The sequence below is a fragment of the Schistocerca gregaria genome, chromosome 4, assembly GCF_023897955.1.
Source record: "Schistocerca gregaria isolate iqSchGreg1 chromosome 4, iqSchGreg1.2, whole genome shotgun sequence".
NCBI classification, from domain to species: Eukaryota; Metazoa; Arthropoda; class Insecta; order Orthoptera; family Acrididae; genus Schistocerca; species Schistocerca gregaria.
This window is the reverse complement of record NC_064923.1, coordinates 5,146,037-5,160,211: the sequence shown is the minus strand read 5'-3', so window position 1 is coordinate 5,160,211 and position 14,175 is coordinate 5,146,037. Positions and strand designations below refer to the sequence as shown.

The following is a 14,175-nucleotide window of genomic DNA, read 5'->3' as shown; positions in this document are numbered from 1 at the left end:
TTTTTAATTTAATGATTTCTTTAGCCGTTTGAGTAATTTTTCCTTATTTAACTTATATGTGTTCTTTTTCTTATGGATTTTTATTTTTTTTATGTTGTACTAGATTAGGTGTTTATACTGTTATAATTGCTGGTTGATCTTCTAATTCAAATTATTCATTATTAGGTTCTCTTCGTTCTGTTGCTCAAACAATTTCTTATGAAGTTAGTTTAGCTTTAATTTTATTGTCTTTAATTATTTTAATTGGTAGTTTTAATATGTTTGATTTTATAAACTATCAGCTTTATTGTTGATTTATTATTATTTCTTTTCCTTTAGCTTTAGCTTGTTTTGCTTCTTGCTTAGCTGAAACTAATCGTACTCCTTTTGATTTTGCTGAAGGGGAATCTGAGTTAGTTTCAGGATTTAATATTGAGTATGGTGCGGGTGGTTTTACTTTAATTTTTTTAGCTGAATATACTAGAATTGTCTTCATAAGAATGTTATTGGCTTTAATTTTTTTGGGCGGTGATTTTTATTCTTTTATATTTTTTATTAAGCTTGCTATTATATCTTTTGGTTTTATTTGGGTTCGTGGAACATTACCACGGTTCCGTTATGATAAATTAATGTACTTAGCTTGAAAAAGTTTTTTACCTTTATCTTTGAATTTTTTTATTTTCTTTTGTGGTTTAAAGATTTTATTTATCTCATTTGTTTAGTGAAATTTTTTGAGAAAAGTTAATAGAAGATTTAAACTTCTAATTTTATGTTTTCAAAACATATGCTTTTCCTAAGCTAATTAACTTTATTCCTTAATTAATTTATCTCATGCGTTTGCGACATGGACATTAATTAAGAAATATGTGAAGTAAATAATTGTTAAGATTTGACCTGTTATAATATAAGGTTCATCAACAGGTCGTTTACCAATTCACGTTAGTAAGCATACAACAACTACTATAATTCAGAATAAAATTTGATTAATAGGGTAAAATTGAATGCCTCGGAATGGTGTTTTATTATAAAATGGTAAAATTATTAAGATTCTAATTGATAAAAATAATGCAATAACACCTCCTAACTTATTAGGGATAGATCGTAGAATTGCATATGCAAATAGGAAATATCATTCTGGTTGAATGTGAACTGGTGTTACTAATGGGTTGGCCGGTACAAAGTTATCTGGATCTCCTAATAGGTAAGGATTAATTAAACATAGTATAATTAATAATGATGTTATTATTACAAATGTAATAGAATCCTTAAAGGTAAAGTATGGATGGAATGGAATTTTTTCAATATCTCCATTTAGTCCAAGAGGATTATTAGATCCTGTTTGGTGAAGAAAAAATAAATGAATTGCTGCTATAGCAGCAATAATAAATGGTAATACAAAATGGAATGTGAAGAATCGATTTAATGTTGCATTATCAACAGCGAATCCTCCTCATACTCATTGGACTAAATCTGTTCCTAAGTATGGGATTGCTGATAATAAATTAGTAATTACTGTTGCACCTCAAAAAGATATTTGGCCTCAGGGTAAGACATATCCTATAAATGCAGTTGCTATAACTAAAAATAAAATCACTGTACCAATTATTCAGGTATGTATATATATATAAGATCCATAGTAAATTCCCCGTCCTACATGTAAGTAAATACAAATAAAAAATATAGGTGCTCCATTTGCGTGTAAGGTTCGGATAATTCAACCATTATTTACGTCTCGGCAGATGTGTACTACACTACTGAATGCTATTTCAATATTTGATGTATAATGTATAGCTAAAAATAGTCCAGTTACGATTTGAATTACCAAACATAACCCTAATAGGGATCCAAAATTTCATCAAAATGAAATATTTGTTGGGGCAGGTAAGTCAATTAAAGAGTTATTAATAATTTTAATTAAAGGATGTCTTAATCGTAAGGGTTTATTCATTAGTAATTATCTTATTTTACGAATAGGTCCCTGATTAATATTGGTGATTTTAACAACTGCTAGTAGTGCTAAAAATAAATGAATTATTATTATTATTGTAATAATGAATGTTGGTCTATTATATAATTTTTCTAAAGATATTGTTATTTCTTGATAATTGATTGAATTATCAATATTTATAGTTTCGGTGTTTTTGAAAAAGTCTATAAATATAGATATATCTAGAATAATTAATATTAATATGATAAATACTCACATTATTAATGTAATAATTATAGTGATTGATTTAGGCTGAAATATTTCGTTTGATGCAATTCTTGTAATGCAAATAAATAATACTAGTATACCACCAAGAAATGTTAAAAATAAAATATATGATAATCAATATCTTTCTATTATTGTTCCTGTTATTAATCCAACTAGGAAGGTTTGAAGGATAATAAAAAGCATTATTGATATTGGGTGTCTTAATTTAATAAAATTAATATTTATTACATTTGATAATGATATAATTATTATTTTGATCATTTCAGGGGTTAGTTTATTTAAAATACCGGTTTTGGGGACCGATGATGGAAGCTTTTCCACCTCTGAAGTTTTAAAAGTGGGGGCTGGACTTATTTCCGGTTTACAAGACCGGCGTTTTTTTTAAACTATTAAAACTAATGTTTATATTCTCTATTTTTACTTCTTTATTGATTTATTTTGCTGGTGTTTATGTTTTTTCTTCTAAACATAAACATTTATTAATGGTTCTTTTGAGATTAGAATATATTGTTCTTTCTTTATTTATGTTAGTTATTGTTTTTCTTATTGAGTTTGATTATGATTATTTTTTTCCTGTTATTTTTTTAGTTTTTTCTGTTTGTGAGGGTGCTTTAGGTCTTTCTATTTTAGTTTCAATAATTCGTTCTCATGGTAATGATTTTTTTAATTCTTTTGGTTTATCTTTATGTTAAAGTATTTATTTATAACTATTTTTTTGATCCCTCTTTGTTTATTAAATAATTGTTGATGGTTGGTTCATTCTTTAATGTTTCTGTCGGGTTTTGTTTTTATAATTTGTGTTTATTCATATGCTGATTTGAATATAATTAGATATTATTTTGGTATTGATTATTTTTCTTTTAGTTTACTTTTACTTAGTTTTTGGATTTGTTCTTTAATAATCACTGCTAGAGGTTCAGTTTATTTAAGTTCATATCATTCTAATTTTTTTGTTTTTATGGTTTTGATTTTAATAATTATGCTTTATTGTTCATTTGCTAGATTAAGTCTTCTTTCTTTTTATATTTTTTTTGAGGCTAGATTAGTTCCTACTTTACTTTTAATTTTGGGTTGGGGTTATCAACCTGAGCGTTTGCAGGCTGGTGTTTATTTAATTTTTTATACTTTGGTTGCTAGATTACCTTTATTATTAGTTTTATTTAAGGTTTATGATTTTTCTAATACTTTATATTTTCCTTTATTGGTTGATTTTGGTTCTTATTATTTTATGTTTTATGTATTTATAATTTTGGCTTTTTTAGTTAAGATTTTGGTTCATTTATGACTTCCTAAGGCTCATGTATAGGCCCATATTTCAGGTAGAATAATTCTTGCTGGTGTTTTATTAAAGTTAGGTGGTTATGGTATTTTTCGTGTTATAAAGGTTATTTCTTATTTGGGTTTAAAGTTTAATTATTTTTGATTGTCTTTAGGTTTATCTGGGGGTGTTATTGTAAGATTTATTTGTTTTCGTCAGGTTGATTTAAAGTCTTTAATTGCATATTCTTCTGTTGCTCATATAAGAATGGTTATTGGTGGATTGATGACTATGAATTGATGAGGTTGTGTAGGTTCTCTTTCTCTAATGGTTGGTCATGGTTTATGTTCTTCTGGTTTATTTTGTTTATCTAATATTATTTATGAACGTTTAGGTAGACGAAGATTATTAATTAACAAGGGTATAATTAATTTGATGCCAAGAATGGCTTTATGATGATTTCTTTTAAGATCATCAAATATGGCTGCTCCTCCTTCTTTAAATTTGGTAGGTGAAATTAGATTATTAAATAGAATTATATCTTGATCTTCTTTTAGATTCTTTGCTTTGATTTTTTTATCTTTTTTTAGGGCTGTTTATACTTTGTATATATATTCTTATTCTCAGCATGGGAATTATTATTCTGGTGTTTATACTTGTTCTCTTGGTTATTTTCGTGAATATCATCTTTTACTTTTACATTGATTGCCTTTAAATATTCTCTGTTTAAAGGGTGAATATTTCTTTGTTTAGTTTGCTTAAGTATTTTAATTAAAAATATTGTTTTGTGGAATCAATGATATGAAGTTTTTCATCTTAGGCCGTGAATTTATTTTCTATTTGTTCTTTGAGTTTTTTTTCTTTGTTTATTTCGAGAACTATAATTTTTATTTTAGGTATTTATTATTTAATAATTGATTATAGAGTTTTTGTTGAGTGAGAGCTTTTCAATTTAAATGGTTCTATAGTTGTTATAACTTTAATTTTGGATTGAATATCTCTTATTTTTATATCTTTTGTTATATATATTTCTTCTTTGGTTATTTATTATAGAGAGGATTATATATCTGGTGAAAAGAATATAAATCGTTTTATTATTATTGTTTTAATATTTATTCTTTCTATAGGTTTTTTAATTATTAGTCCTAATTTAATTAGAATTTTATTAGTTTGAGATGGTTTAGGTTTAGTTTCTTATTGTTTAGTTATTTATTATCAAAATGTAAAATCTTATAGTGCTGGTATATTAACTGCACTTTCTAATCGTATTGGTGATGTTGCTATTTTAATTTCTATTGCATGAATGTTAAATTTTGGTGGTTGAAATTATATTTATTATTATGAATTTATTTCTAATTCTTTTGAAATAAAGCTCATTACTATATTAATTGTTTTAGCAGCTATAACTAAGAGAGCTCAGATTCCTTTCTCTTCATGACTTCCTGCTGCTATAGCAGCTCCTACTCCTGTTTCTGCTTTAGTTCATTCTTCTACTCTTGTTACTGCTGGTGTTTATTTATTAATTCGTTTTAGACCAATATTGGATACTTATAATTGTGGTTGATTTTTACTTTTAATTGGTTGTATAACTATATTTATGGCTGGATTGAGCGCTAATTTTGAGTTTGATTTAAAGAAGATTATTGCTCTTTCTACTTTAAGACAACTTGGTTTAATAATAAGAATTTTGGCTATAGGTTATCCAAAGCTTGCATTTTTTCATTTATTGGCTCATGCTTTATTTAAGGCATTATTATTTATATGTGCAGGTTCAATAATTCATAATTTGAAGGATTCTCAGGATATTCTCGTTTTATAGGATCAATTGTTAATTTCATACCTTTAACTTCAGTTTGTTTTAATGTTTCTAGTTTATCTTTGTGTGGAATACCTTTTTTAGTGGGATTTTATTCAAAGGATTTAATTCTTGAGATGGTTTGTTTAAGATGAATTAATTGTTTAATTTTTATTCTTTATTTTTTTTCTACTGGTTTAACTGCTTCTTATTCTTTTCGTTTGTTTTATTATTCAATATCTGGTGATAATAATTTTTATTCTAGATTTTCTTTTGATGATAAGGGTTATTATATTTCATTTGGAATAATTGGTCTATTGTTTGTTGCTGTTTTTGGTGGTAGTCTTTTATCTTGATTAATTTTTCCTATTCCTCATGTGATTGCTTTACCTTATTATTTAAAGTTTTTAACTATTACAGTTGTTATTTTAGGTGCTTATTTAGGTTATCTTATTTCTAATTTTGATTTTTCTCATAACTTATTTTCTTTAAGTATACTTTCTTTTGTTAGATTTGCTGGTTCTATATGATTTATACCTTTTCTTTCAACTAAGTTTATTAGATATATTCCTTTAAAAATAGGTTATTATTCATCTAAGTCATTTGATTATGGTTGAGGTGAATTACTTGGTGGTCAAGGTTTATATAGATTATTTATTTATTTAATTGGTTATATTCAAGGTTGATATGATTCTAATTTCAAGATTTATCTTTTAACTTTTATTTTTTGAATATTTATTTTGGTAATATTGTTTTTCGTTTACTTAAATAGCTTATAATTAGAGCGTGACACTGAAGATGTTAAGGAAGTATTTTTACTTTTAAGTATTTATAAATATAGATATATTATTTTTACAGTGAAAATGTAATGTTTTATTTAAACTATATAAATTTTAGAAATGTTAACGGAGTTTAACCGCTAATATAAAAAGTTAGCAGCTTTCATATTGGCTTTACATTTCCTTAATTGGAACTATTATAGTTCAATTATATTATTAACAGTAATACGCCTCTTTTTGGCTTCAATTAATAAGAATAAGGGTAGTACATACCAATCTTCCAGGTCGAAACTGACTGCAATATTTCGCTTCTTATTCTATTTAAGGTTGATTGATAATATCAATACTTTTTGAATGCAACCCAAATGTTATATTTAACTACAACCCTTTATTCTGCTCATTGTAATGCTCCTTGGTTTCATTCATGGTATAGTCCTCCTAATAGAACTAGAATAAAAAATATTGTTGATACTGTTCACATTATAATGTCTGAAGTTTTAAAAATAATTACAATTGGTAGAATTAGTGCAATTTCTACATCAAAAATTAAAAAGATTACTGCGATTAGGAAGAATCGTATTGAGAATGGTATTCGTGCTGATCTTTTTGGATCAAACCCACATTCAAATGGTGATCTTTTTTCTCGATCATTAATTAATTTTTTTGATAGTGTTGTTGCCAGGATTATAACAATTATTGGAATAATAAATCTAATGAAAACTCTTGTTGATAGAATTAGAATTGTTTTTCTTGATTTATATCAAGCTTTCTGATTGGAAGTCAAATGTACTATTTATACTAGAAAAACAATTATCTACCTCATCAATAAATAGAGATATATAAGAATAATCATACTACGTCTACGAAGTGTCAGTATCATGCTGCTGCTTCAAATCCAAAGTGATGTCTTGGTGAAAATTGATTTATTGAGTGTCGAAGTAGACATGTTGATAAAAAGATTGTTCCAATAATTACGTGTAAACCATGGAATCCTGTTGCAACAAAGAATGTTGATCCATAAACTGCATCTGCAATGGTAAAAGGTGCTTCTCAATATTCATATGCTTGAAGTATTGTAAAGTATAGTCCTAATAACACTGTGAAGAATAATCCTTGTAGTGCTTGAGTATGATTAGATTCCATTAAACTATGATGTGCTCATGTTACTGTTACTCCTGATGCTAAAAGAATAGCTGTATTAAGTAATGGAATTTGTATAGGGTTAAAGGGTTGAATTCCTATTGGAGGTCATAGTATTCCTAGTTCAATTGTTGGTGCTAATCTTCTTCTAAAGAATGCTCAAAAAAAAGAAACGAAAAATAATACCTCTGATGCAATAAATAAAATTATTCCTCATCGTAATCCAATTGATACAAATCCTGTATGTAATCCTTGATATGTTCCTTCTCGTACTACATCTCGTCATCATTGAATTATAGTTAGTAGGGTAATTCCAAATCCAGTTATGAATAAGTTAATATTAAATAGGTGGAATCATTTTGCTAGTCCTGATACTAGGACTATTGCTCCAATTGCTCCTGTTAATGGTCAAGGTCTATAGTCTACTAAGTGGAATGGGTGGTTTGAGTGAGTTGTTAACATAGGTTTAATATACTTCTCTAGAATATAGAGTTCTTAGAATTGAGAAAACATAGGCTTGAATTATTGCTACTGCTGATTCTAGAATTAATAGAAGTATTTGTCCAATAATTAGTAATGAGATTAAGTTTATTGCTATAGATGGTCCTGTGTTTCCTAATAAGGTTAATAATAAGTGTCCTGCAATTATATTTGCTGCCAACCGTACTGCTAATGTACCTGGTCGAATAACATTACTAATTGTTTCAATTAGTACTATAAATGATATTAATGCAGGCGGTGTACCTTGTGGTACAAGGTGTGTAAATATATGATTAGTATGGTTAATTCATCCAAATAATATAAATCTTAGCCATATAGGTAGGGCAATTGCAAATGTTAATGCTAAATGTCTTGTTCTAGTAAAAATATAAGGGAATAATCCTATGAAATTGTTAAATAATATTATAATAAAAATTGAGATGAAAATGAATGTTGTTCCATTAAATGATTTTGGTCCAAGAAGTGTTTTAAATTCATTATGTAAGGTTAAATTTAGTTTATTTCAGATAATGTTAATTCGTGATGGTGTAAGTCAAAATAGTGATGGGATTAATAATAGTCCTAGAAATGTTCTAGTTCAATTTAATGATAAATTAAAGATGTTAGTTGATGGGTCAAATGTTGAGAATAGATTTGTTATCATTTTCAATTTAAGTTTTTTATTTCAATTGTTCCTTTTTCTGCTCTTTTAATAAGGTTAGGTTTAAATGAGAAGAAGTGTATTTGATTAAACAAGATTAATGTAGCTGAAAATATAATGAATAGTGAGAATCATATAAGAGGGGATATTTGAGGGATTTGGATATAATTTCCCCATCAGAAGTAGTCGTTAATTTACTATTATTTGGTTTAAGAGACCATTACTTACTTTCAGTCATCTGATGAATTTCAAGGTGTACTAATTTTTTTTAGTTACTTTAGATTGACACTCTAATGTTATTTATTTTAACTAACTCCTTAAATTATGTTAGATAATCACTTAATAAATAAATTTACTGAAGTTCTTTCAATTACAATTGGTATAAATCTGTGGTTTGCTCCACAGATCTCTGAGCATTGTCCAAAGAATAATCCAGGTCGATTTATTGTGAATGTTCCTTGATTTAACCGACCTGGCGTTGCATCAATTTTAACCCCTAATGCAGGAACTGCTCATGAGTGTAGAACATCTGATGCTCTTGTTAATACTCGTACTTCTGTATTTATTGGTAGGATTGTTCGGTTATCTACATCTAGTAGTCGGAATCCATCATTTTCTAGGTCTTGTTCTGGTGTTATATAAGTGTCAAATTCTACGTCTATGAAGTCTGAATATTCATATCTTCAATATCATTGTCGTCCAATGGTTTTAATTGTAATTATTGCATCTACTGAATCATCAAGTAAATATAATAGTCGTAATGATGGAAGGGCAATAAAAATTAATGTAATTGCTGGTAAAGCTGTTCAGATTGTTTCAATTAAATGTCCATGAAGTATATTACGGTTAGTATAGGCAATAAATAATATATAACTTAGGGCATAACCTACAATTACTGTAATTAATAATAATACGACCATAGTATGATCATGAAAGAATGATAATTGCTCCATTAATGGTGAAGCTCCATCTTGAAGAGATAAATTTGATCATGTTGCCATTAATAAATATTTTCTAATAAAAGGTCAAACCTTTATTTGTAGAGCTTAAATCTACTGCACTAATCTGCCATATTAGAATCTAGAGATTAATGGTAATTCTGAGTAACTATGTTCTGCAGGAGGGTTATTTTGTAGTCATTCTGTTGATCTTCTTATGTTAGCTCTAAATATAATTGCTCGGTTTGTAATCATTCTTTCTCATATAATTACAATGAATATAATGATTCCTACAATAGAAATTGTAGACCCAATTCTTGATACTACGTTTCATGATGTATATGCGTCTGGGTAGTCAGAGTATCGTCGAGGTATTCCTGCTAATCCTAGGAAGTGTTGAGGAAAGAATGTTAAATTTACTCCAATGAATATAATTGTAAATTGGATTTTTAATCATGTATTATTTATAGTTAATCCTGTAAATAGTGGATATCATTGAATGACACCTCCTATAATTGCAAATACTGCTCCTATAGATAATACATAATGAAAGTGGGCTACTACATAATATGTATCATGTAATACAATATCAAGTGATGAATTTGCTAATACTAATCCTGTTAATCCACCAATTGTAAATAGGAAAATAAATCCTAGAGCTCATAATAATGGTGGATTGAACTTGAATTTAGTTCCATATAATGTAGCTAATCATCTAAATACCTTAATTCCTGTAGGTACAGCAATAATTATTGTTGCTGATGTAAAATATGCTCGTGTGTCAACATCCATTCCTACTGTAAATATATGATGTGCTCATACAATAAATCCTATTAGTCCAATTGATAGTATAGCATAAATTATACCTAATGTTCCAAATGATTCAATTTTTCCTCTTTCTTGACATACAATATGTGAAATAATTCCGAACCCCGGTAGAATTAAAATATAAACTTCTGGGTGTCCAAAGAATCAAAATAGATGTTGATATAGAATTGGGTCACCCCCTCCTGCAGGGTCAAAGAATGATGTATTTAAATTTCGATCTGTTAATAATATAGTAATAGCTCCTGCTAAAACTGGAAGTGAAAGAAGGAGAAGTAATGCTGTAATAGCTACAGATCATACAAATAAAGGTGTTTGATCTAAAGTTATACTTTCTGATCGTATATTAATTGCTGTTGTAATGAAATTCACTGCACCAAGAATAGATGATACACCTGCTAAGTGCAGTGAAAAAATAGCTAGAGGGTCAAAGAATGATGTATTTAAATTTCGATCTGTTAATAATATAGTAATAGCTCCTGCTAAAACTGGAAGTGAAAGAAGGAGAAGTAATGCTGTAATAGCTACAGATCATACAAATAAAGGTGTTTGATCTAAAGTTATACTTTCTGATCGTATATTAATTGCTGTTGTAATGAAATTCACTGCACCAAGAATAGATGATACACCTGCTAAGTGCAGTGAAAAAATAGCTAGATCTACAGATGCACCCCCGTGTGCAATAGCTCCTGCTAGAGGAGGGTAAACTGTTCATCCTGTACCAGCACCATTATCTACTATAGAAGATGTAAGAAGAAGGGTTAGTGAAGGTGGTAGTAATCAAAAACTTATATTATTTATTCGTGGAAATGCTATATCTGGTGCACCAATTATTAGTGGAACAAGTCAATTACCAAATCCACCAATTATAATAGGTATTACTATAAAGAAAATTATTACGAATGCGTGAGCTGTAATAATAACATTATAAATCTGGTCATCCCCAATTAGAGATCCGGGTTGGCCAAGTTCAGCACGAATAAGTATTCTTATTGATGTTCCTACTATTCCTGCTCATGCTCCAAATATGAAGTATAAAGTACCAATGTCCTTATGGTTTGTTGAGAATAATCATTTTTGCGGTAAGATGGCTGAATTTTAGGTGGTAGACTGTAAATCTACTTATGAGATGTTTTCTCTCTTATCATATTTAGGTCTTATATTCAATTATGATTCTAGACTGCAATTCTAGAGGTGTAAAATTTTACTAAGGCCTAAAAGATTATTCTTTTAATTATAACTTAGAAGGTTATTAGTTTGATTAACTTAAGTCCTTAGTATAATGAAATTAAGGTTGATGTTGAAATCAATCCTATTGTTGAAATTATTACTGTTATAGGAAGAATGATTCTTGATTTTTGGGACTTTATCTTTATAGATCACGAATTTTCTGTGTATGATATAATTAGAGCTGAGAATCTAATACGTATATAGTAGTAGAGTGTAATTGTAGTTAATACAACTATAATAGTTATAATAGTTGTTATATTGTTTTCTATTAATGATTGTATTACAATTCATTTTGGTAAGAATCCAAGGAATGGTGGTAGTCCACCTAAAGATAATAAAGATAAGAATATTATGAATTTAATTTCGGTTTTTATATTTCTGGCTGAATAAATTTGATTTATGAAAAATAAATTTATTTGCTTAAATAATAAAACTATAATTAATCTTAATAGTGAGTAAATAATGAAGTATAGTTCTCAGATGTTTTCTCTGACTGTTAATGATCTAATTATTCAACCTAGATGTCTGATTGATGAATATGCTAAAAGTTGTCGTAAGGATGTTTGATTTAAAGCTCCTATTGCCCCAATAATAATTCTTAAGATAATAATTGTTCAAATAAAAGTTCTTAATTGAATACAATAAGATAAGACCATTATTGGGGCGATTTTTTGTCATGTTATTAATGTTAAACAATTAATTCATCTTGATGCTCCTATAACTTCTGGAAATCAGAAATGGAAAGGTGCAGCTCCAATCTTTAATAATAGTCTAGATCTAATTATTATTGATGGGATAAATTCTGTTTCCATCCCATGGGATATTTTATTTGAATCAGCAAAATTGAAAATAATAATATTGTCGATGCTATTGCTTGGACAATAAAATATTTAATTGATGATTCATTTATTATTATATTTTTATTTCTTGTTAGGAGTGGAATAAATGAAAGTAAGTTGATCTCAAGTCCTATTCAAACCCCAAATCAGGAATTTGATGAAATGGACAGGATCGTTCCTATCATTAATGTTGATAGGAAGAGAAGTTTTGTAGAGTTGTTGGTCATTAAAAAGGAGAGGATTGATACCTCTATAAATGGGGTATGAACCCATTAGCTTGTTTAGCTTACCTTTTTACATTAAGGTGTATGATGCACGTTAGTTTTTGATACTAAAGGAGGTAGTTTAATTCTATCTTATGTAATTTTAATGAAGGTAATTTTATTTACTTTATTTACCCTATCAAGGTAACCCTTTAATCAGGCACTTCATTTATTTAATATATAAATCGAAAGTTTTTTTTTGAAATTCTTTTATGTATTATTTTGTTTAATTAGGATTAATTTATCCTGCTCATTTTATTTTATATATATATATATATATAATAAATAATTTATATTAATATATTACATTTAATTGAAATTAAAGTATTATAAGTTCATCTTACCATTATCAATTGATTATTTTAATGCAATTATTTACCTAGGATTATAGCTACTTATGTTTTTAGCTAAAAATAGGTTAGACTAAATGTTCTTTTTGCAGTAATTTGATTTAATTATCAAGTGATTTTGGATTTAGCAATTGATTTAGTATCGGCATAATTCGTGCCAGCAGCCGCGGTTATACGATTGATACAAGTGAATATTATTGGTTAAAACAGTTGTTTATATTATTAGGGTTGAAATATAAATTTGTAAGGTGAAATGTTAAAATTTATTTGTGGCCCTTTTTATGAATCTGTGAAATTTAAATAATAAACTAGGATTAGATACCCTATTATTTTAAATGTTAATTATATTTACCAGGGTACTATTAGTTAAGGTCTTTAAACCCAAAGAATTTGGCGGTATCTCATTCCATTCAGAGGAACCTACCCCATGATTGATAATACACGATTTACTCTACTTAATTTATTTGTTTGTATATCTCCGTTATCAGAGAATCTTTTTAGAGTTATAATTCTCAAGATTTATAATTATAAAATATTTCAGGTCAAGGTGCAGCTTATAGTTAAGAGGAGGTGGGTTACAATAGATTTTTGTTTATAACGGATTTGATAGTGAAATACTGTTAATGAAGGTGGATTTGATAGTAATTTAATTTATTTAATTTAACTGATATTGGCTCTGAGATGTGTACACATCGCCCGTCGCTCTCATTATTGATTATTCTATTTTATTTTAAAGTAGCTTCAATTTAGATGAGATAAGTCGTAACATAGTAGATGTACTGGAAAGTGTATCTAGGAAGAGTTTCAAGATATAACTTATTAGTAAAGTGTTTCATTTACACTGAAAATTTTTCTCTGCAAATCAGGATATCTTGATTATTTATTTTATTATATTTATTTTTTGTTTATTTAATTATTTAATATAAATAATTTTATTGTATTTTTGTCTTAGTATATTTTATAGAATTGATTTTTTAAATTATAGTTTATTGGTAATGTAAGTGTTTTATGAAATATTATTTTAAATTTTTTTAAGTAGATTTTATTTATTGTACCTTTTGTATCAGGGTTTATCAAAATTTTAGTATTTATTTTACTTGTCTCGATTTGGGTTGATTTATAAATAATTTATAGTTAATGTATCATAATTATTATTAAATTATTTATAGAAATGAGATGTTAATCGTTTCCCAAGATATCTAGTTTCTTAAGAAAAAATTTAATTTTTTAAAGTTATTTGTTTTTATTTAATTTTTTAAGTAAAAATATTAACTTATTTATTCTTTAAGGGATAAGCTTTGAAGTTAATAACCTATAATTTATTTTATAGAAATATAATAGTAAGCTTTAAATCAGCTATCTTTAAGATTACATTTTAGTTCATTATTTTTTATTTTGATTTTATAAATATTTTAGGTTTTTT

General features: G+C 27.2%; 1 long non-coding RNA gene across 1 annotated transcript in view; it reads left to right on the top strand.

Annotated features, from left to right (window-relative positions):
• Positions 1-14,175, top strand: part of LOC126267583 (uncharacterized) — a 142,981-nt gene that overhangs the window by 85,952 nt on the left and 42,854 nt on the right. The window lies entirely within an intron of this gene.